Source organism: Anser cygnoides, chromosome Z (genome assembly GCF_040182565.1).
Source record: "Anser cygnoides isolate HZ-2024a breed goose chromosome Z, Taihu_goose_T2T_genome, whole genome shotgun sequence".
Taxonomy (NCBI): domain Eukaryota; kingdom Metazoa; phylum Chordata; class Aves; order Anseriformes; family Anatidae; genus Anser; species Anser cygnoides.
Window position 1 is genome coordinate 14400347 of NC_089912.1, and position 25953 is coordinate 14426299.

At 37.5% G+C, this 25953-nt stretch overlaps 1 protein-coding gene across 3 annotated transcripts in view; it reads right to left on the bottom strand.

Moving 5' to 3' along the window:
- The window catches only part of LINGO2 (leucine rich repeat and Ig domain containing 2), a 545573-nt gene that overhangs the window by 263380 nt on the left and 256240 nt on the right, over positions 1-25953 (bottom strand). For all 3 annotated transcript variants that reach the window (XM_066988165.1, XM_066988167.1, XM_066988166.1), the window contains one exon: positions 3622-3714. The gene's annotated coding sequence lies outside the window, so the exon portion shown is untranslated. The remainder of the gene's footprint in view (positions 1-3621; positions 3715-25953) is intronic.

Here is a 25953-nt window from a genome sequence, read left to right on the forward strand (position 1 = left end):
AGTTCTATTGCTAACAAAGTGAATTTATTAGACATTTACAAAAAATAGATGCATTCTGGTATTAGTTGGCTATAATAACAATGATCATCTTCTGTCCAGAAAAATGGGAAGAATGCTTACGTGTTCAAAATGTAATACCAAAGATACCACTTCAGTAGTTATTTGTCCAAACCTGCCAGAAATATCTAGATCTCCATATTCTCCAATAAACATGACCTTTCAGACACTAACAACTAACATCCTCACTCTTAGGATGAAAATTTTGAAATTTACTGAAACATCCCTGGAGGTGTTTAAAGAAAGGTTGGACATGGCACTTAGCGATGTGGTTTAGTGGGTGATATTGGTGGTATGGGAATGGTTGGACCAGATGATCTTGGCGGCCTTTTCCAACCTTAATGATTCAATGATTCTATGATTTTTAAAAGCAAGTAATATTGCAGAGAAATTACAATAATTTTCAGTGATTTTTTTTTTAATTAAACTCTTACATTAAAAAGATCTTTTTAGTAGACTTGGCTTTATACAGGATTCTCAAAAGGAGAAATATTACCTATTTTTCTGGTATTTTTTTCCTTTACAGGAGTTTATTACATCAAGACTCACATAGCTTTTGCTACCATAAGGTGGCAGCATATAACACATATTTATTTTGCTTAATTTGTATTCAGTAGGTATCTATTTTCTGTGTGCTTTAATTTACATTGTCACAATTAACACATGTGCACTTGGAGATCACTAACAAAATTTTTCAAATTATCCCAACAGGAAGAGTGTTCTTGAAAATCTGTATTCATCTGAAACTGTTGCCAAAAGATAAATTTTCCCAAAGTCAGTAAAAACTGAGGTGCTATACTTGATACAAACATCCCTGTAAGTACATATATATATATATAGGCTGCAAACATAGAAACTAATATTTCTGAAGCAACCTTGAAAATAACAAATTGCTTACAGCTACATTTTAGTAGATGATCATCTATAAATGTGACAGAATACTAATAGCAGTGCTTCTTTCATGCCTTCCAATGTCTGTTATTCAAAATTGCCATTGAAGCATTGTAATTTACATAAAAATAACAAAAGACTGCTTTAATACAGTTGTAGTTTTATATGTTTTCACATCTTATTTTCAATGATCAGTGTTTATACACATGCAGACGTGCACACACAATCAAATTAAACAGGTTTCTATTGAGATTGTAACATTAAAGACAATGTGGCCAGCTTATAAAATGATTGCTAGAGATACTGATTGGGACCTGGAATAATCTGTTTCTGAGGTACTCCTTGCATTGGGAGAAAAGTGAAGGAATTCAAAATGGGCAAAATGAAAACTACTCTTCACAGTAAGAGTGGTTCAGAATTGGAGTAGTTTATGTAGAAGTGCTGTGGAATCACAATCTTTTTACATTCCCAAAACTTTCCAAAATTTTTCACAAAGTTCTCACCACCATTAGCACTGGAACTCATCTATTTTACAGAAGGGAACAGTTTATACAGCCCTCTGTTCTGCAACTCCTGTAAAACATCTTTGGAAATATCTAGAGGTTCCTGCTCACTCCTGCAGTACATTCAAGAGTGTTCAATCCAAACGCATTAAAACACAGCCTTAGACTGTTAGACTGAAGACTCTACCAAAGCAAACAAAACAGACAATAAAAAAATAACCTGTCAATCTCTTGCCTCCACTACATTCAGTTTACCAGCTGTGTCTGGCTTTTTACATTTGCTGGGAGGATTTTTCACTTCCAAAACTGTTAGCTTTTCAAGCATATCCAAACCTTATCTCTGGCTGCAATAAGCAAAGCCTGGGTAGGGAAGAGTCCAGGAAGTTCATAAATCAGTTTCTGAGGGAAAACTACGTTTGTTGTCGGGCCTGCCTGTTCAAATTAGGGTCTTCAAAGCAGGCCACTGTGGACACCTGAGTTATTGCACACTGATCTGGGGCTTAAGAGGTAGTCCCGTTAGCCATGTGTTCAACACACACAGCTGCATGCCTTGCTCATGCTTCTTGCTGGGCTGCTTGGTGCTTGTTGACCACTTTGAATCACTGGAGCAACTGGACACAACTCTGGAGAATTTCAGCAAAGTAGAACACAAAAATGAATCTCCGGGATTTTTCACATTGTAACTGCCAGTTTGGGGACAAACAATGCGAATGTTTCAAGGCTCCATCTCAGCTTTGAGGCATATGTCTGCCTATGGCAAATTTCTACAGGTCATTTAAAGAACCCTCAAATATTGATGTTTTTAATATGAGTGCCAGGACAGCTTTTACCATGGGACAACGTTGTGTAGGGGAGAGCCAGAAGACTCAAAATTTAGACACAATATCTGATAAAAATACACGCTGGAGCTTGAAAAGAAATGAAGGGTCACAGCAATGTAACTTGACAGGACTGCTGGAAATTCTGTTTTTATTTCCCTCCTTTCAACAGTTTTAAAGAAATGTCCAAACAAATTTGTCCCAAACAAAACACAAGATAGTACTACCATACTCATCCTTAGGAGACTGCTGAGAAAGACAGAAAATCATCTTTAATGTAGCCTTATGATCTGACATTCACGCTGATGCTGGAAATAAAGCTAATTGTAGCATTTCTACCTGAATGTGACAAAAAAGAGAAAAGAATGGGGATATATCACCCTATCTCCCTTCAGGAGCAGTCCAGACCGCAGAAAGGAAACCTTTGGTACAGTGGTCAGAAATTTGACTTTTCAAATCACGCTATCCTTAAAAAAAATTTTTTTTTTTAAACCAGTGTTTTTTTTTCCTCCAGTTTTTTTGTTTTGTTTTTCTTAAATGAACAAACAAACAAAAAAAACTAAATCAAGTCATTGTTCACGTTATGTACCATGAAGATACTTTGCTTTCTGTTGTGGATATTGCTTAATAGGTGTAAGGCTGTACGCCTCTATTTTTCTATTCAGAATATTCTCTCCTCCCAAACAGGCAGAGCATGCCATGCTCTGGTTATGTGTCTCCTGTCTCTGGATCATCAGTCCTTAGCGAAGTGCCTCAGTAACTGACCTTATTTTCAGGTGCTGAGCCCCTGGCAGCTTCCTTTAAAGTAAATTAAAGTTGCTAGAGGCTGAGCATTTCAGAAATCAGGGCACTTACATTTGTTGCCTATCTCTGGATTTAAAAATCTGGCTTGAGGTTCTCTTTTTTACATTTTTATTTTATTTTTTTAACTTTGCTCTATAATCCATCATCAAGGGAAAAATAACGATAGCAGACCTGACTACAAGAAAGAAGGGTTCCAGCTTTGGAATGACTTTTTCTATAAGTTGGAGTTAATTATTAAAGAGACAGTCTCAGCTAAAATAATGTCTGTTAATTCAAGTATTGCTTTCTAATCTATCTGTTACAGCTACAAATAGCAATTAAGATTATGCAGCTACAAAGATTTCTTCATTTTCTCCAGCTTGTTAACTTTATGGTTTTGATAAGAGTGTACAAACCTGACATTCGCTCAGCCTTGGCCAGGTTTATCTGAAATATTTTGAACAATGACAAGCCTTTCACTTTGAATCATTTCAAAGCCTGCCAGATATTAAGTAGGCAGTAAACTACTTTCTTATTAGGCTAAAAACAAAACAGAAAGCCATACTTACAGCAGTGATACTGTAGCTTGATACAGACCACAGATATTAGTGAAGCAAGGTCATCTCATGAAACAGGTACTTGCATTAAAGCAACGAATATAGCTGGAAAACAAACAAAATAATAATTAGTCTCTTTACTCACACATTGCTCTAATAACATTATGCTTTCTTATGGCTGTTACTCTCCTCTATTTTGGACTAGGGTTCTACAGTTGAGTGGTTTATGACAGGACTTTTGATTTGGCCTGTGGTGAAATCATGTACTGAGACCTGAACAGAGGAAGACGTGCTTTTTGGGCCTCAGTTAGGGGAACTGAGACAGTTACTACAGCCAAAACCAGGCTATTCCCTTGTTTGAAAAGAGGCAAATAAGCAGTCCTAAATTTCATTTCTTCATGAAATATTTCCAGGAGTGTCATACTTTACCCTGCATTTAAAATCATATAATTTCCACTCTCTCTATTAAAAAGAAAAGAGATGTGTGTGATACAAACTGATGAAATAGGTACCAAATCCCCAAGCCATCCTAATAGAATAAACATTATAAGATTTTTTAATCAGAAATCTAATACATTAATACATAGTAAATACCCAGGCAAGCAGGAGGTAAAACCCACCAATAATCATCATTCTGATGCTTATTTGGACTCTAGTGATATATGGAAAAAGCAAGAGTGAAAAAAATAAATATCAGGAAAAGTTATAATCCATCTCTCACACACTTCCGGAGTACATGCAATAATCAACAAAATATCACAGGTATTTCTGACAGTGGTGAATGATTGTATAGTGCTTAGAATTTGTGTGAACCATAAAGAGCAGATGTTCATTGATTTGACTCTTCTCATGGGCAACTTCTACCTGCAGATCTTCTGCTTAACCTAACTGCATCCTTGAAAAATCCTTAGAGGGTACCACTGCCTCAGAAGTAACACACTCTCTTGTTCTCTGCAGTTAAGTATTTGTGTTCAGACATTGCTTTATTTACATCTTTTTGTGAATAAGCCACTGTAAAGCTACAGAGCTAACACATCCAATTCTAAGCAGTTAGAAGCATCAGACTCCAGTGATAGTCAAGTCATAAAAATAGTTTTAAAATATTGTAGTTTCAAGAATTATTTTTTACTCCTGTTATTTATTCCTCATATTAAATCTTCAAGGACTTTTTAAAGGATTTTTAGTTTATTTCTACATCTCCTAAATTAGAAACTTTTAAAAATGAAAACTAGGATTCTGAAGTAGATTTTCAGCAGGAATTAAAAACTAAACAAAACAAAATGTGCAGTATTTGACATAATGCACAGCAACAAAAATGGCACAACCTTGTCTTAAATAGGCCTGAGCAGTGGGGCACAGAGACTGGATAGACTTTATTACCATGACCATAGATATTAGAAAATCGCAGGGAATTTTAGAGACACAGAAATATCAAACAGTTAGGAGGTCTTTCTCAGGAATAATTTCAGTACATGGAGATTATACATGTGAGACAAATTTCTACTCCATTTGTCAGAAAGAACTGGAACAATTTCAACAAATTGGAGAAAATTACATAACAGTTAGAGAAAGCTAACTGGCCCAAATAACCATCAGATGCTTGTCTTATTCTTCATGCTAAAACAGGGCAATCTGGGTGTCATGCAGTTCATATTTAGGCATCTACATGTAGCTGTCTAAGCTCCTATTAATAGTTAACTGATACATGTCAATACAGTCAGCAGAGCCTAGAGACTAGACTGGCAACTAATATTTTTGTTTTATGATACGAGTTTTTCTCCAGACATCACTAACTGTGTCAGCTAGATCTGACAACAGTAGATTTTTGGTTCATTTGTACATCCTTCATGAAGATGTTTATCATGTAAGGATACACAAGGCTTGCTTAATGCTGTAGCTCTCTAATCTCTGAGACCACATAGCTCTTCTTGTGACCAGGGCTGGTCTCTGAAATTCTAGCTTTCGTATTAACATGACAGCAAAAGCAAATCCCATCACACTCTTGTACCTTTAGGTTTAATTATTCAATTTTCTGTAAGTCTAACACAGCCAAAGAGACAACCTAGGCAAGCAGGACACCTTTTCCCTCTTTGTGGAGATGCTCAGCTCAGGTCCAACCTTGTTCTTCCCATAGCTAAGGAACTGCGGCTTTCCCAGGCAGCTCTGCCATATTTCCTATAGTGGCAGCACTGGATTCCCATACAAGGAGCCATGTACTCTTCCCACTGACCTCCGTATTCTGCCACTTTCAAGGGGCTCTTCTGTTACAAAAATGAAGTCTGTGGAGTTGGGGAAGGAAGCAGGTGAAGAGGACCACTTGCCTCAGTCAGAGCAGCATGTTCATGGTGCAGCCAATATAAGGCTGCAAGGGCATGGGGGCCTTTCTTCTTCCACAACTATCATCAGTGCTGCCACTCCTCTCCACCCACGTTATGGTGGGAGAAAAATCCCTATAGGTTTTGCTCATCTGAGTGATGGAGTAGAAGGTGCCAAGTCAAACAGAAACATCTTGTGAGCACAGTCCAGCTTATGGATTGTCAAATAATTTGTGATAAACAGTACATGATAAGGTAAGGCAGCCTAAATTCACTAAAAAGTGTATTTTACTCAGGGAAAAACGCAAACAACTTTATATTACAGCTGGTTGTCTATTGCCATGTTCTAGAAGAAATCAGTTACAGCTCCCTGAAAGCAAATATGTAACAGTAGCAATTTACATCCATTCAATTTATACTTGTTTTGCACTGTAATGCGAGGACCTACAACATATAGGAGATCCTATAAATACAGAGATATAAGAGATCCTATAAATACGGCCACATTCTATAAATGTTAAAAAAAATTGTAATGCAACAAAAATTATGAGGTCCCATGCAAAACTCAGATCTATCTTTTGCACTCTGTCATCTGGACTAAGCAAGTTACCAGAATACATGATGCGTAAGAAATATTTTAGAGACTGCAAAGAATTTTAGTATAAGCTATGATCCTTGTGAACACCAGCAATGACAGAAGAGACAGTGTAGTTTGGGCTTATGAATTATTTGCTATGTAGCATGCTAACTAACTCATCTTGAAAATATTCCTGAACCGGTTACCTGGCAAGAAAAGAGGGGACATGGAATTGTGCTGGCCTCACCATTTAAGATTGATTTTCTGAGGAACTGACTATCTTACATGTATGCAGGTTGGTCTTTTTGGTATTCACAATGAAAATAAATGAACTGGAGATACAGGAAATATTCACTGGGCTTTGAGTTTGCCAGCCAATACATTACAAATTACAAGTAGATGACTGAAACTTCAGGTAATGCTTTAATTAGCCAAACTTTTTGCTGTATTAGAAACATGAAGTAGGTGCCCTAAATGAAGATAAAAGAGCTTCTTTCTTACTACGAAAATCTACAGATTTCACAATTTCCTTCTAGAAAAATTAACAATTACCAAGGAAACAGTATCACAAGATCCCAAAAATTATGGTGATTCTTCCACTAGAAATGCTATTTGAAAGGTACTGTCTTGCGGCTAAAGTAAAGTATGATTATTCAATTCAAGCAGGCATTTTTCCTTCACCCCCCCCCCCCCCCCCCCACGTGTGGTCAGTAGTTTGACTGCAACTTAAATGCATTTTGATAACTAACAAAAAATCATTAGAAGGATTATGGATTTGGGACATGTTGCTGACATACATCAATCTACTTTGTCTTCTCCATTGTATGTGAAAATTCAGTTGATTTTCCTGGGAATTTACTTGACAGATTTATAAAATAATCACAATTCTTTCAACTGTCTTTCATTCACATAGTAACATGAAATAGTATAGATCTACATTTGACAAAAGAATTAAGAAAGCTGAAGATCTGCCCATCTCAGTTTTTAGAAACTGACTAATTTTTTTGAGTTAAGCATCATTTGAAATGGCTGCACAGGAGATCCATATTGCTTGCAATTAAGTGGTTAGTTTTTCAGCCTTAACTACAGAGACAAGGGAGTCTGTCTAACCATAAATCTTAAGAAAATTTCAGTGTCCCACTTCATTTGGACAATTTATTCAATCTCTATATTCTAGTGAGCTATGTCACTGTATTTCAATGTTCCAATGTTCTTTATACTTTAGGTAAAATGAAACCAAGGAACCAACCAAAAAAATCCCCCAATAACAAAACAACAACAACAACAACAAAACCTTAATATTCCTATTAAGTAAACATCTTTCAAGAAAAAAAAAAGCTAACAAAACATTCTTAGTTGTTATTAACAGATCATATTGAATCTAAAGAATATGCATCTTTTATTTATTTTTCCTCATCCTGTGTCATGATGACCTCATTTTTCATGGAAGAAAAATACAAAATACAAATCAATTAGATAATAGTTCCTTTGATGTCTTCTCCCAGTGGAGAAGCAAAAGCTCTCAGGCAAATATTTTAGGAATTGGCATGATCTAATAATAGTGGAAATCATCCTCTAAAAGAATACACAGAAGGAAAAAAGTTTTGCAGGATAGAAAGAGGATCAGAAAATAATGATGGAAAACTAATTGAAACGACAGTGAAAATGGTAACAGTAATTGCAATCTGAAATAGTATTTTAGAACAAACTTTCTAGTCAGATTTAATAGTAGTTTACTCTAGTTTTGTTGTTCAACAAATCTCTTGCTGGCTGAGTGGATTCTACCTGTCTCCTCTACTTACGGCTACAGGCTAGCCTTTTGCTAGCCTTCTAGCAGCAAAAAAAGTGCACAAAATAGAAGTAAGATATGTTTCATACCATATGGATCAGCTAAATCACAGTTAAGTTTTCATTGTCAGTCACAGTTATATTAATAAAAGACAGGTAGCAATGGATCCTGCATAATACACAAGCATGGGCACTATGATTAAAAGACATGCTAGGAATAGCAGCTCTCTTTTTAATAGATTTATGTAGGTTCTAGGAAAAAAACAACAACAACAAAACAACAACAAAAAAAACAACAACGTAGGTGTCTCTTAATTTTGATGGGATTCTCATTTTCAAATATCTTTTCTCCTGAGGGGAATGTCCTAATGATTAGACAAGACATGAGATGGCTGGAAACTCAGAAACCTGGATGGCTGCCTTCCCCCAGCTTTTTTTTTTTTTTTTTTAAGCCAGTGTATGCCTTTAAAAAAAACAAAAACAAAAACATACACTCCACAAAACACATCACATATCTCTGGGAGGAAGACAAAAATAGAAAGGAATGAACATGTCTGGATTTTGACTTGTGCTTCACCTATGCAAGATGGTCCCTTTGCACTAGCCATTCTTGCCCTCTGCATCAGTCTCTGACTTACACCGAACAGGCATGAAAATAAACCATTATGGAGTGACTGGGACAGTGACTTGTTTTAAAACAGATCTGCTGGCTTGCAAACGGGCGTACATGATTTTGCGTGAAAAACATGTCTTCATCTTCTGCAGAACACTCGTCTGATGGAGTCAGGAAATGTATGGAGAAAAGATATGTAATTTGTAAATAACTGAGTCCAACATTTGGAAACTTTCACCACGAGCAGCCAGACAGAACAACCCTGTCAGAATTATTCAATTTGTTTGCTAAATTATGGGGACTGGAGCTCATACCAATAAAACTCTTGTACAGTATTATGTCTATACTCTCAGCTTGGCTAATTTAATAATGGCACAGGGTGAATGAATGTATTACTTCTGTTGTCTAGCTTAGTCTTTAATATTGAAGGGACAAGGTGATCTTCAAATGCTCTTTTCAGCCTGACTGTGTTGCTGTTTTATCTGCATTTGTCAACAGCATCTGGTAAGCATATACTGTGAATTGCTAATTTATCTCTTAGCTCTAAAATTAGTCCAAGTTCATGAAAGAGCATAAGAGTAGTTAATGAAACAATGCATTTGAGTAGTTTGATCACCTGAATATATCTTGGAACTATTCCTCACTCAAAACAACTTGTGCTGCTTGCTACTACTAATTTCTGCGTGAAGTCTGAAGTAGTTAAAGTTTGAAGTGAAGAACTGACTTAACATCCTAAGAAAAAAGAGCCAAGGTAAGTATGGAGCTAAAACAGTAATTCAGTTCGAAATTCAAACTAAATTCAGATCTAGTTTAAAACTGGAAAAGAGTATTAAAGATATTATTATACTAAATCCATGAAGCCCAGGCAGTAGTGCCGTAAGAAAACAATATTTGCCTAAATCAGATTGCCTGCCCTAGTACCTACGTCCAGTAACATGTAGCAGTGAGTGAAGGGAAGGATTTTTCTGAACTAGGAAAAGCCTAAAGTTAATCTCTTGCCTTACTATCTGCCCAGCTTCTGACAATCAGAAGTGTCTAGACACTACATCTTTTTCTCTGCATTTAAGAGTGACCTGTAATTCTTCATGAGTTTACCTGTCACTTTTATGGAGGACCCTGCTCTGGGGTCCAAATATCCTTGGATAAATGACTTCCACAGCTTATCAGTACCCACAGTACACTGTGGGAAATAATAAAATATTTTCTTCCATTTTAGACCTGCTGCCTGTACATATGCAGCAGTTGTCACATGCCTTATGCTTGGTAGCATCCACAACAATGCACAAGCTCATTCTGAGGTGTTGCTGACTCCACTTATTGAAAGACATGCTGCTCAGTGAGCGTTTGTTTACGCTGGTAGCATTTACATCCAAGCAGGTCACTGCAACACAGGGGGAACACAAAAGCTTCTGGACCAAGATGATTTACAGGTGGAATAATGGGAAATAAAAGCACTGGAAATAGGACAACTGTTCCTGGTTTAAAAATACCAGCAGTAAAAACTGCTTTCAGTTTTGTCTTTCCTGACTTCTCTAATGCTAAGGAGACTTGAATGTTTTTTTAAGACTTGGATAAATTTGACTAACACGTAAAAAAGTTTTTAAACTCAGTAATTGTTAAATGTTATTGTTCTTTCATTCTCTGTTGCTTAACACCCTGAAAACGTCCAGACCATTTTTCTTCTACAGAGCAAAAAGTGTTCTATGCACTTGCAACTTGTCACATTTTAAACACAAACAATTTCTAATGGAATTGCATTAGGACTATCAGGAACAGTTTATGCTTATGCATTGTATTAGCTAAAATGGTACTTTTGGTACTTTCAACTGCTAAAAATAAAAAAGCATCTCGGTTAAAAAAAAGAAATGCAAAAGGTCAGTTTTATCATGATTCCACTGTGAACAAAAAATGCATATTTAGGTGAAAGCAGTAAATAACTGAAAGTATGAATTGGAAATATTTGATTGTTTGTTTGGAAATAAACTATACATAGGTATTACTATACATTTTAAGAAGACTACACCCAGGTGAAGTCTGCTTCTGTCTTTATACACAGGAAAAATAGCAAAGAAGAAAAGAATCAACTTTCAGGACATCCCCATCATCATTCATTTACTGCATGGCAAAGTAAGGTAAAGCAGACTGTGCAAAATCCACCCCTCCCTGGAAGAGGGAATTGGATGTAATTCTCTTCATGGCTCCTAAGAACAGTATACTTATGATCTCTTTTTATCCCCACGGAAAACTTAGAAAACCTAGCAGTGATAATTTGTGGTACTTAGTGGTTAAAAATTCATTGTGAACTCCTTTGAAAGTAGCAGTTTTAATCCTTAACTAGCTGTGTTTTGAGTAAAACCACTCTTAGAAGACTAAACTACAAAGAATTATAAATCTACTGCAAAATTGACCTTTGACATATGTCACAAAGGCAAAGTAACGAAACAGTCATTCCTGAGCAATTTAAGGCTACAGGGAGATTATAAGAGAATTCAGTCCAGGTAAAAATACACCAACAAGGATACCATAATTAAGATCACATATGCTGCTAAACAGAGACTAGAATTTCCTAGTTCTTTCAAGTTATCTAACAGAAATTTTCCAGAACCCGACTGAGATTACCCAATACTTTGCAGGAGAAGAGTGTGTTATTTTGAACACATGCCCGCTGGCATTTGGAAAAAAAAAAAAAAAAAGAGACAGCTTTAGGTTTACAGTGAATTGTCAATTAATTATTTAAAGTACCATGTTCAGGTAGAATGGAAGCATTAATATAGGAGACATTTACCACTTGTCCTTTCACCATTTCTAGTGAATTGCTTAGCAATAGTATTTCAGTATCCAAACGCAAAGCTGCACAAGAAACACTGTATTAAAAACTAATTTACTACTAATTAAATACTACATTACACTTTTATATCTAGATTTACCAGAAGAGTGCTTTACTGCTTTCTTACCATAGGAACAGCTCAGGAAAGGAGCCATATCCGTGAGGGAAAGTTGACTCTATCTGTCAAGGCGAAACATCAGAAATACGCTCTCGTGACTTCTTTTTGTTCCTGTTGTCTCCTCTGTTCTGGCTCAGTGAGGCTGAATGGTTCAAAGCACCACCACTACTTCTTCCCACCCACCCATACAGGCGAAATTAAGGCCTATCACCTTGACCAGGTGGATCACCTGGTTAGCCACCTTCATGCTGAGTGGAAATCGTCACCCTTCTGGGATTGTGGAGAGTCATACAAAGTAGGTATGTTAAATTTCTAAAGGATTCATTTTAAGAAAAAGAGTTATTAATTGTATTTAAAGAAGAAAACATATTGGGGGCAATTTTGTGATAGAATAGGAAAATTCTCTTTAAAATTGGCAGCCAAATGCTATCAAAAGAAGGAACCTTTCCTTGAGGCATTAAGAAATCTCTCTGGCTAAACTTGTTTTTGTCTGGGTTACCTACAGATAGAAAAATATATGTTTTAAATTTATTTGTTTAATCTTTCAGTTTTATTATTTTTTTCCCCCGTTTTAATTCCTTTTAAGCTCTTCCCTCATTAACATTTTTGTCTCCCACCCACCCCAGTGACTGTATAAATCCCAACAAAGGCTGACCCCGTCTCCTGGCAGTTCTGTTCCTCCAAGGCTCTGGTGCTGGGCTCTAGCCCTGCTTCTGACCCCACCACCTGCAGGCCCATGTCCTGGCCTTGCCTCACCTGCTCCCATCCCCAGGGAGGTGTCTGCTGCTTGCCTTGGCTGCCTCACTCCCTGATGGGGACACGGGATGGTTCTGGGCTGCCAGCCCACACCATGCACCCCTGGAACAGCCCCACTGCTCCCCAGGCCCCAGCAGCCCCTGGCACCCTGGCATCTATTTTGGAAAATTCAACCCGGAAGATAGAGGAGAGATGTAAACTGGCACATCTCCTGTTGCTCTTTTAACAATTAAGCAACAGAGTGTCCCAAAAGAGTGGTTTATAGGGCAGAGGAGGTTGGTTTGTTTGTTTTATTTGTTTTCCACCATGCAGAACATCAGGCAGAAGGAACAGGAGAGACCATTTCTGAGTGAGAAACGGCCTCAATGTGAATGGTGCTCCTTGGATAGCGGAAATCTCCTCTAAGAGCACACCCTGTCCAGCGGTCAGATCTGGAGCTCTCTTCTCTCATTACATACCACCAACCCCAAACCCAGCTGTGCTGGGTGTGAATGGCAGGGTTTTGGTAACAGGGGAGGTTGCAGGGGTGGTTTCTATGGGTGCAATGGCCACTTCCAACAGACCCACTGTAGGACACAGCTGAGCCTGGCAGTGAAGATGCTGGCACCTCTGAGAAAAACACACTTCAGAAAGGATAGAAAACACTACACAGGCAGAAGAGCAAACAAAAAGTGTAAGAAACAGCAGCATGAGCACCAGGGTCATTGAAGGACATGCCAGAGCAGAGATTCCCCTGCAGCCCGTGGAGAGGCCCATGGTGGAGGACAGAAAAGCAGGAAGGAGCTGCAGAGATATGCTGTTACGGACTGCCTGCAGCCACCCATTCCCCATTTACTCAGAGGGACTAGGGAGGGCTGGGAGGGCAGCTGGGTATGAGGACAAGGGCTGAGGGGAAGGAGGTGGCAGATGAATTTCTCTTTTTGTTTTTTTTACTGATGGTTGAACTTGATGATCTTGAAGGTTTTTTACAACCTAGATGTTTCTATGGTTCTATGATCCTATCCAAGTCTATTTCAAATTACAATAAATTTAATTAATTTTCCTTAAGCCTATCATGTCTATTTTCAGCCTGTGGTAATTGGTAGGTGATTTGGTAAGTGATCTCCCTGCTCAACCCATGAATTTTTTCATCCTCTTTTCTCCCCTGCCCTGCTGAGGGGGGACAGTGAGAGAGCAGCTGGGAGTCATGTGGCTCTTAGCCAAAACAGATCCACTACAATAGGTAATGATTCCTCATTCCTGTTGTATTACACTTGGGAGAAGTAAAGGTGGGGCACTGTATGTATTAGTATTACTTTTCTGTGAAGTATTTTAATATATCATAACCTGTATTTTTTTTTTTTACTGCATTCAGTAAGAACCAATAACCTTCTTCTTGAGCTTAATCCTTCCCTCTTCCTCTGCCCGTGAAATGAAGCCGAGCCTCCTAGCAGCTCCCACCAAACTTTATTACATTAACCACCTTTTGGAGGATGTGATTAACTTACTGTGGTCCTTGAAGGCTCTTCTAAGCCTTTTCAGTTTTTTAAGCTGAAAACCTAGAAAGGCTTTTCTTTTCCACAAGGTAACTCATAAATCTAAAGGCTAGAGTCTTCCATTAGTAACTGTGACCCTCATAACCTTAAAGTGCTGTTTTAGTTTAATATATCTAAACTGACTGCAAAGTGTTCCTGCTTAGACAAGAATTCATTTCATAGGCTCAATGACTGGACAGTAAGAAGAAATTGACACTGTTATGCTTTGTTTCCATGAAGAGCTTAAAATGGAAACAGAAATACCGGTATTTCAAAGAATCCATAATTTGTTGAAAAAATTAAAGCAATTAGCATTTGAGAAAAAACAAACAAACAAACAAACCACCAAACAAAAACTACCAAGCTAAAACTACAACAAAACCCACACTTCTACAATGGAATTCAAAGAAAAAATTTCGTCCAGAAAATATTTATACATCACTCTCTTCAAAAAAGGGCTGTTGATCCATATTGAAAAGGTTTTGTTTTGTTTTGTTTTCTACTAGAGTGGGATGCCCCTGCTTAATAAGAACAGGTAACTGCATTCAAAAAGAGGAGAGAAATAAGAATATCAAGTGCCTTTGCTGTACCTGAATGACATCCAATCGCCTCTGTGAGAAGAGCTAAAGAGGATGGCTATACACCTGCCTGTTCTGAAACTCTATAAAACGAGAATTTACTCAGAAAGACGGTAAGTATTTTTGCAAAACCACTGGTTGTACCTTCCTACCATATAGAGGAAAGTTAATGCTCTTAGTTATGGTCTTTTGAAAATCTCAAACACAAAGTTGTATGAAAATTTCTTATATGTCTCCTTCACAAAGACCTTTTGAGTCAGTGAGCTAAAATTTTGGGAAACGAACTCTCTTTGAAGAAGTACTTTTTCATCTTCTGTTTTACAACAGCTCACATCAGAGTCCAAATCAATTTTGTCTCCTGAAAATCCCAGGACTTCCCCAGTAATTGCAGCTAGTATCCCACCAAACTGCAAGGACCGGTTAGCTGGTTAGTATTGTTGTTTTTTTTTGCCAATTCTGGCACAAAATTTCTTGTGGCTCACCTGAGCTCCTTAGTAAAACAGCAGGCAGGAAAAGGTGAGCCCTGGTTTTAAGGTAAACTTGGTTTACAGTCACAGATAGTCATCAGAGACCCCCATTCTTTTCTTCAATGCAATTTTTTTTTTTTTTTAAGAATATTTTTCACTGGAAAACATTTGAACCACTCAGTTTGTCCTGTAAGACACTCATGGTACAAAATTCTGTTTAGTTCAGAATTTCTCTGTAAGCTCCCCATACTGAGCATGTAACAGATTTTCCTGTAGACCACACCAGCACGTGCTAGCAGAAAGCCAGGTGGAGTTTCCTCATTCTCTGTTTCTCATCCACCCTGGGCCAGGAGCCAGATTGTGAGTGTATATTCAACAGCTGCAATTCTACTTATGAAATGGGTAAGAAGCATAAAAGGGCAATTTAAGGCACCTGAAGCATGCAGAAATTCTGCATCTGTCGGCTGCAAAACTAACTAGCAGATGTCCTCTGGTGATTGTAAATGGGTCTTTCCATCCTTGTCAAAGTTCCCAGCAAAAACTGCTGAAAAAAGTTCCTCTTAGGGGGTAAGTTGTTGCTAACATAGGAAGGTGTAATTTCAATTTCCACCTCTCTGCACCAGCTTTATTGACTTCTTCTCCTGTACCCAGATGGATTAACATTAAACAGTTCTGGAGTAATCTCAAAGAAAATCAGCAGGCTGCCAGAATGATTTGAAATTGCAATCTATATTCATAGCACAATGATATATGAAAACTGCTTATGTGTGCTTTTCACAAAGATCTTTTTGGTTAATGAGCTAAATGTATGGGGAAGAAAACTCTCTCTTTAAAGATACTTGTGCCTATTCTGTTTTGCAACAGTCAACATCAGTCTTGCTTCCAAACAAATAAACAAAAGAGTGTGCAATGGCATCTCATCTCATGTGAGTAAGACAGTATTAATATAAGCTGCCTTCAGCTCTGAATATCAGAGCTAGGAATAGTGTAAAGCCTATTAATAAATGTTATCTATTCAGCCCCCAAGTTGATTAAGCCAATTCTATTTTTTTTTCCTGAGGTATATTAATCTTTCAAAGTTTCTCACTACACTAATTTTCTCATATATCATAACTTTGCAATAAACACCAAACAAACTGAGTAAAGGTGAATCTACAAATTCTGGGCATAATTTTGTCATCTTTACACTGTGCTAAGCTCCACAGACCTTACCAGGTTTGACAGATTCACGTCAGTCAGACCATAAGATAGGCTCTGTCCCTAAAGATGCATTCCCCATACTAGGAGCATCTTTGATTTATGGGCAGAGTTGCCTGCATTTTTACTATGCAGCATATCAATAACATACATAATAGGAATTGCACATATGGTGAAATTGCAGAATACATTGGATTTACTGTTCAGGCATCAGTTGTGTATAGATGGCATATGCCACAGAATCAATGCTTCTGAGACATCAGTCTCACTGCATACATAATCTACTGATACATGCTGGCACAGTGAGTCAGTGTAATGTGCCTTGAAAGTGTCAGAAATATTGCGCAAGTACATTGACTGCACTACTTTCAAAAAGAATGAGGCCCTGAATATAGTTGCTGTAAATGGTCAGTAGGTCTCACTGGGATGATTTCTGGAAGTGTCATTTTTTTTATAAACTATTAGATTTTATTTGATGAAATTTTCAGTTGACAGGAAAAAAGAACAATGTTTTCAAAAGAGCAGAACTAATTAGTCCCATGGAAGACAACATGTGGTGACTTCAGGGATAAAATTCAGCGGCTTTTTTTTTTTTTTTTTTTTGCAGCACTCAACAATACTGTCCCCTGGCTTATATTTGAACAGCAAAGGAAAAAAGTTTTCCATTACTAACTGATGTTAATAGGGAAGTTATTCTGAAGCTTTGATATTATCAAAAAGACTAGGTGACTTACTCTTGTTAACAAGTCAGACATTAAAGGAGATGACTGGGCAGCATTTTCATAGCTTTCTCAGAAGAAGCACAATAAAGTAACACATAATTATCTACGGGTATTGTAAATGTACATTCCAGTTTTTATTCCATGTACAAAGGGGAAAAGAAAAAAAGGACTAATTTAAACTAATGTGCATTTGTCACAATGCTATCCTAAAGAATTCTCCATTCTGTCCGGCCTTCTGACTTGTAGAAATACCACCCTCTGAAGTTTTGAAAGAAAGTACTCTATAGTTGACGATCTATTTGTTTCTTTTCTTCCCTTATTCTATCTCCACTAGTATTTTTCCAAAATATGTCTTTGACTACTCTTTTAATTGGGAAGTTTTTTAATTTTTATGTTATGCTAGGATTGTAATTAAATCTGCTTACATCACTGTAATTGCATGCTGGCAAATATGAAACATTTATGAATTATTTAGGCAATGGCTGCTCACATGAATTACAAAATCAGAGTAGGAAAAAAATTCACAGCAACACAAACCACAGTGTAAGACCATTAATTATTATTATTATTATTATTTTAATTTACCCCTTTCTGAACCTAATAATAATAGTAATAATAATAATTTTCCCTAATGATATTCTTAAGACATCAATGGAAACTAAGCAAGTACTCTGTTCATTGTAGTCTACTTGTGCTGGTTATTAAAAATATTCTGATAATATTTACTGGCAGTAGCAATCAAATGAAAACTGTTCTGTGATAAACTGTGCAGTGATATCCATTTCTAGGATGCTTGCATAGTAGCAGGAAGCCTGCTGAGTGCTCTGGATTGTCTTTCTCTCACAATGTCAAAACACAGGGGGGAAATGTTTTGCTCAATGAGCACATAATTATCCAGATGTGAGCAGTATTTACTCTTCTTTGCTGACAATAGATCTGGCCTTCACATTGAATTATCATTTGGCTTTTGCCTGTTTCTCATTTGTGAAGTGTAAGACTGAGTTATTTTTTATGATTGCTCTGATAAACCATTCTTAAATTGAAATATATGGCTCAAATCTGTGGGTCTGTATTTCAGGAGTTAAATATTCTCAGTTGGGATTTACCACTCCTGTCAAATTAAAAATGTTTTATGCTTTCAAGGATACATGTACACATTGACAGAATAAATTATGCCATATATATGCAACATTTAATTTCTTTGTAAAGAAACAATACCTTCAAATTACTCTCCATATAAATATGGAGACACACACATACACAAACATGTTTTAATGTTAATAAAAGCATTGTTGAATACATGGTAGTTGGGTTTACCAAACATTTTCTGCAGTTTCCATGGTTCTAGCTAAGACAGTCAAAGAATCAGGTACCTGACTGTCAGTGGGCTTTGCTGATTCCACTATCAAGTTCAGAGAAGTGCCAAAACCAACTGAAAATACTTCTATGATCCTCCAAATCTGACTGGCAGTTGCTAGCTAATTCATTTCAGTGTGCCAAAGTAATTAGCAAAAAACTGGCATATAAAAGAAATTCTACATGGAACATCTAAGATACATGTATTTTGCCAAAACAAAGGTTGTATCTGTATTGCATACTTCAGATGCACACACCTTTAGGTATACAGACACAAATACACGTATATACTCTATATATGTGTATGTCTGTCTGTCTTTCAAGAAGAAACTGGGCATGTCTTCATAATCCTACTCAGCAAGGTACACAATTCCCTGATACCTCCCGCAACAGCTGTTGACAGGCAATACCCAATGTGAACTATGATACCTATGTACATGCTTCAGATTTCAAGATTAGCTCAGTTGTACCTGCTTAAGACATCTCTACATCTGCTCCATTTCATGGCATAAAAGTACAAACTGATTCAATTAGGATAAAAATTTAAACACAGTACCATTTAAATAAAGCTGTCTTCTCCCTTAGTCTTCTGCCAGTCTGTCTAAAGAATTCCTAATTTTACAGTGTTTTTTTTTTTCTTCCCCATCTGTCCTTATACTACATTAACAGCACTCTAAAAAACATCATAGGTGATTAGTCATATGCTTGCATGGTATATAACTGCATAAAGAAGTGTAGCTACTATAATAGGTTTGTGTTTCTTAAGAATGAAGCAATGAAAAACAAGTTTAGAGGAAAATTCAACATTTTGTTTCTGAATTAGTCATATTTACCTCATTCCTCTACTACAGAAACTTAAGCTTTGGACTACCGTTTAAGAGGACAGTCTCTATAATAAAAGGCTTGTACATTAGTTTTAAAAGACACCATGTATTTATTCTTTCATTTCTTTTGAGTCATTGAGGGTTTAAACACTCTTAAGGATTGAGTTCTAAAAATCAGACTTTGGTGAAACAGTTGAAGTGCTTTTTCTCTGCAAATGTAGTTAAAAAGATAACGATACTGTGGGAGTTCAGACACCTATGAGAGGGGGAACGTTTGATCTACACTTTTTTTTTTATTATTACTTATTTAAAAAGACAGAAAAATAGTGATTTTGGCAGTGTTTTTCATAGACCGTTTTGCTCAATGATTCACACCAAATTATTTTTAATAACTACTTAGTCTGTATATCTCCTTCACTTTTGAGAGGATGTTGCCTTGTGTCTGTGTTTCTTAAGGAACCCTAGCAGAAAGTGATTGTGAGATGGCGTCTTAGCAAGAAGTTGTGGGGACAAAGTCTGTGGCCAAGATTCCCTCACTTGCTTATCTAATGGATCAAAATACCCAGTACTGGGTATGTCCTCCCTTTTTTTCATGCAACTTTGGGTATTTCAAACTCCATGACTTTGTCTGCAAAATCATTCTTTCTGATGAACGATTTACCACACAGCTTCAAGAAACAAAGATTAAAAGAAGTGAAATTTTTCCAAATAAATATCAGATACACATAGCCAAAGAGAAAAAAAAAAAAAGGAAAAAAAAAAAGATAATAGTTATTTGTATTACACTTGTAACTAATATAACTATCACAGAATGGAAAGCTGAGGAAAAAAGTTTTTTCAATGACTCAGTCATTGGATAGATACCCAGGCCAAGGGAGATCCTATGGAAAGTCTGGGGGAGAGGACAGACTCAGCTTGGGCTTCTTGCCAGTCTGTCAGCAGACTGCAATTTCTAGAACAGCAATTTTTTCATAAAGATTTTTTTTTTTTTCATGATGGATCAAGAGTGGGAATCTTCAGCTCTCAGCACTAAAATTTTATTTTGTATTGCTTTACCTCTTTCCAAAAATTAACTTCAAAAAACATGTTGCATTCTTGCTGGTAAAAGCAGATGGGCAGGGAACATAATATTACTGCCTGAACAGCTCTAGCATAAACAAAGTGGTCACTTTCCTTTCAATGCAAACTCCTTGTAATTCATTGTAATATCTTATCTCTCCATCTCTTCATCAAAGAGAAAGAGGCATTCATACATGCATGGTATTATTAGCAATAAGACTCTAATGAGACATTATTTTATAAAGACTTAAATTGAAAACTGTCTATGACTTCTGATTAATAGCTCTAACAGTCACAATCATCCATACATTTGTAAAATCAAGGTACCCATTTATATATATTTCATTTTTAGCATGTGCCGTACTGAAGTTAAACAATATTGTTTGCTAAATGCTGCATTTGCTTTCTATTGATTCAGTTTCAAGAGCGCCTTGAGGTTATTCTGCAGCAAGCATAATATACATACCTGTTATTATAATCAAAATTGACTACAGTTCAGTGGTATTCAGTGGTCATTTACTAGCAATGCGTAAGGTTTTTTTTCCAGTGATTTCTACAGTTTACACATACTACCGATTTTTATGTTCTGCTATTTCATTTTAATACAGCCATTATCAGGAATATCATACCCAAGACTCTTTTTTATGAATAATATTTTTCTTTCCTTAGATAAAAATGTTGAAAGGATGCGATGACCAGTATGTTATGAGCCAGCCATAAATGTGAAAACTGTAAATGAAATAAGGAACTACTGTTTAGAATGAAAACACATAAAAGGATACTTTTATATCTCCACTCCACTGTCAGGATGAATTTATCCAGAGATTTCTCTGGTTTTCTACAATGATGGCAAATACTTGAGAGCTGAAGGTGGAAATAGAAGTTGTTAAACTAAAGGTAATTCACATAAAGTGGGCAGATACACAGTCTGCTGCCTATCTGTGTAGCCTCACCAAGAGCCAAGAAAGACTCCTCAACAGGTGCTCTCATCCTTGACCGTGGATGCCCCACTGAACCAGCCAAGCAGGTTGTTGCATTCTCAGTCTAGTCTCAAAATGATAAGTGAATTTTTAACTTTTTGCTTCTTTCTGTAGGAATGACACCAACAAAGAAAAACTTAAAAAGACTATTCAGTAATGCTTTTCAGGCACAGAGGATTTGAGAGGCGTGCTGGCTAGACGTAGTACAAAAAGGAGCCATACAGAGTCACACACATCACTGGGCCATTGACTGTAACAGTGTGTATTCTGTGAAGAACAATTACCCTTTAGTGAGCACACAACTCGTGCCCCAGAAAACTGTGGCTCATATTTTTAAATGGCATATCCAACTGAAACATATCTGTATGACTGGCAAGAAGGAAGCAGATTAGGATCTCTCTCTTATGCTTTTTGGGAACTTGCTCGTTTTACTACTAATAAGAATGACTCCACTGCTCAGCTCTATGACATCTCACTTTGTATCACCCTTAGTGGGATTAGAAAAAAACATGCTTTTGGTGCATCTACAGACTCATCCCAATGCATGTATGAGACCTGGAGCCATGCAAGGTTACAAAAAACTTGGAGACAGTTAGAGAAGCAAAGCTTCATAACCTTTATCATTTATTTGAATCACGTGTGTGTGCATAACAGTGTGGGGGAAGCTATCTGCAGAAGTGAGGCCTTGGAAACCCTTCTGTAAGATAACCTAATGTCAAGACTGAATGTTCACTGGTTAACAACAAACATAAAGCAAGATACCGTTGATTCATAAATGGCATTTTTCTGGTACCACAGTAGTCATCACCATTAAAAAGTCAGTTACTACCAAATCACTGGACGATAGTCAGAGATGACAATTGTTGCTCTGCGTGTTGGAAACAGGAAGTAAACCTGATGGTTTTGCAGGTCAAAACCCAAAAATAAAACTTGGCATTTTGTGCAAATAGCATGTCTTTACATATTTAAGTGCAGTGCCTTGTTTGAAGAAACAGCAGGATCCAACCTGGTTGCCAGAGGCCAGAACTGACAGGGCACAGTCTGGGACGCACTGTGCCAGCAGCAGGTTGGAGTCTGGCACACTCACTGAGCGCCATCCTACTGCTTGGCAGTCATGTACCTGGCAGCTCCAGCGGGATGTGCAAAGGGTGCTGGCTGAGATGCTCGTCTCTGGTGTTGGCCGCTGCTTGCCCAGGTAGTGAAGGTAATGCAGCAGTTTCAATCCAGAAGCAGAGAGGTGCTCTGGCTGGAATATTTATCTCTGGCAAAAAGAGACAAGGAAAAGAGTCTCTGCTGCTGCCAGAGGCTCTTTATTTACATTTTGTTGACCAAAGATAGCTATAATGTCGCCCGAACATTACTATAATCCTCCATCTGAATCATTACACATATTTTCTTTTCCTTGGAAACTTGTGGCTATCCCTTCGCACTCTGCAACTCAGTCCTGTATATGTAGTATCTGGGAGTTCTATCAATCAATAGTGAAATGTTTCACTGCTCCCACAGAAAAACAGTGACTTCTATTTAGGACACTCCGTGTGCAAGTTTCAAAATTAAATTCTTGCTTTCAGTTTTCTATATATAATTTCCATGACGTACTGCAAAGGCTCACAGTTTTATTCTACATTGGAATGAAAGCAAGACTTGCAATCAAAGCATGTTCACAAGCACAGTTTTATTCTAGATCATAATGGTTGTCCAGTTTAGTCATTCCTGTACGTTCAGTCCCACTGATCTCTTAGTAAGCATTCAAATCATAACCACTCCTGGCAAGAAGACAAGAGCATAAATGGGATCAGAAAGCAAATTCCTTCTCTCCCCTGTGTTGTATTTGCCCAGGCTGGAGCTGAATTAGGCAGAGAACCATTCTGTGTTATGCCAAACCAGGTTGCTGCCACCTACGTTGCACATTATCACTTACTTGCCAGTTCCTGTTGGCCAGTTCTTTGCCAACCACTCTCCCAAAAAGTCCTTCTCTGACAATACCAAATAGAAAGTACATTATCTGAAAATTGGCTTGCACTATACATACATACAGGTCCCCTCTTGCATTTGAAAAGCCAGGTGTTCTACACATGTGGAGGCAAAGACTGGATGTAGTGGATAGCTAACATCAAGCTATTACAGCAGCAAGACCTTTAGGTGGCTATAGCGTCATTAATGTCTGCACTAACATGTATGATGGAGAAAGATGTAATGTGGGCATGAAACAGGCTTCATTGCAATAGGGGAATGGAGACTGGGGACTGCTGCAATTGCACACCATGCTTCAGAATTGAGTTGAATATCTGGAACATCTGTGACCAAAGACATTTCCATCTAGATAGATGCAGTACACAGAGCAACTTTTTACTTCACTCCATGGAAGGAGCCTCTATGAGAGTCTTTGTGATAGGGTGTCTGAACAGCAGTTTTAAGGTGAAATATTTCAGTCCCCTTGAACACTGGATGTTGTTTTCCTACTGTAAAGTAGCCCTGGTGTTGTCAGCTTTGACAATTTTATTCTGATGGTTGGTGTATTTTTAAAGTCTCAGCTGCAGTAATTTTGTCTCATTTGAGAATTAAGCCTCCATATAAAACAGAACTCATAGATTTTTGTTCTTCTGGCTGCAGAGTATGTATGCATATATTTGACCCTTATGAGATCTAATTGGACCAGTAAAGAAGACTAATAAAAGTTCTATCTACTAAAGTGTATCATGGTTTTTGAATGTTCAGATCTGGACAGTCTGATATTCATCCTTGTATAGCCAATTAGTCCAAAGTTTGTAGCTCTTAAATCCAGTAAGTAGGACAGAAATATTCTTTTGTACTGGTTCCCCATGGCAAGAAAGTGAGAAATATTATGGTGATACCTAACATAAAAGCTGTATTACTACAATACCTAATCAGTCACACACAGGAAAGAACCTCAAAGGTTATACCAACTGCAACAGAAATGTGAATGAATGAAAGAATAAGCAAAGCCTCCTGCAGCCTTCTGAGATTTTCTGCTTGTGAAAACCCATGTGGATTTAACAGCTGGACTTACTGTTAAGCTTGATTATGCTATTTTCAACATATAATGAAAGAGAGGTATTGAATAGAGAGCAATGAGAAACTTACACTTTGACACGACTTGTGTGCCAAAATGATCACCCTTCAGCTGTGAAAATTGCTTTTGTTTTCATCAACAATTTCATTCAACAAAGCAAAAAGACTTGACGTAAAAACAAAAAAAAATGCCACCCTGTTTAACTTTTCCTCAGAAGAACGGAAAACAGGATTATTATTATTATTATTACCATTTTTTTTCTTTAATGTAGTTGATATTTTTTTCTATATGTGAATGAATCTGGGACTGATACTTAATTGCTTTGTAAGAAGTGCCTTACTAAACGGGCCGCATCTTCACTTCTTGGATGCACAGGGTCACATGCTGAAGGGACCTGGCTGTCCATGGTCCAGCTGCTTCTCATAGTCCTTCAAGTCATTCACTTGAAGAGCAAGTTCAAACTCAAGCCTTTTTGACTCAGAGAGGTAAAAATATTGTGGCACCCCAGCTACACAGGTGGCCACATGAAAGCTTTCAAGAGAGAGCATTCCCTGACCTGTCATCCCATCTAAAAGAAACAAGCTCAGATTCTCCACCAGCAGTAGATTCAACCTGGAAATTTCCAGCACAAGGACTTGTTCTGAGGCTCTGCAAGTCAGGCTCAGCACCCGCAAGCTCAGTGCAGTGCCCAGGTGGAGAGGTGCTCTCCAGTGCCATTCTGCATCTGCATCTGTTGCCAGGAGTCACTACTGCCTGCTCCACCATGCCCCTGCAAAACATTTCACTCTACCCTACTGCAAGTGAAGTAGCAGGGGGAAGAGTCCCTGGACTGAAAGGTTTGTTGTTTTCAAGCCCAGAAAACTTCTTTCTGGTCTGTCTTCATTTAACAATGGAGAATCAGTCAGGGTGTCCCTCCTACCAGGGCTATGCCACTGTCCCTAACCTTTTTCTGTATTATTAGACTATATATTATGGGGCAAAGAGGCTGAGGCAATTGCAACAAATATATAAGTACATACTAAGATTTTCTTTATCTTTTACACACGGATATCCATAAAAGGCATCTGTTCTATGGAGAGTGATATTAACTTGGAATGACTAGAAATCTTCACTGCTGGGTCCTGCATTCCCTTTTGAGGGTGTTCTCCCCACTGCAGCTGAATGTCCTTGAATTCACAAACTGCAAAGTGATATACAATGTTATTGGTAAAAAAGTATGTGCAGGCCATGGTTATCACTGCAGGACACGAGTTGCACCGAGATGAAGACAGTCTTTTCTACTTCCCAGTTTGAGAGGACAGTATTGCCCCTCCCCCCCCCCTTTTTTTTCTTTTAAGTATCATTCTTTCATTGGTTTCTTCTTCTGTGCAACTGCATTAACCCAAAGCACATCAGAATTTCATTCTCTTACTATTTTCAACACAACATTATTTCAAAACAAAACAAACATTATTTAACTTCTATCAAGCGACTTCAGGTGGTATAAGGGATGACATACTACTGCATATGCCCTTTCATGAGGAAATGCATATTAGAAAAGTACATGGCATATTTTGGCTCCAGTTAGGATGCTTTAGATGAGTTTTCTTGGAAGGAAGCTAAGGAAGTAGAAAATATAA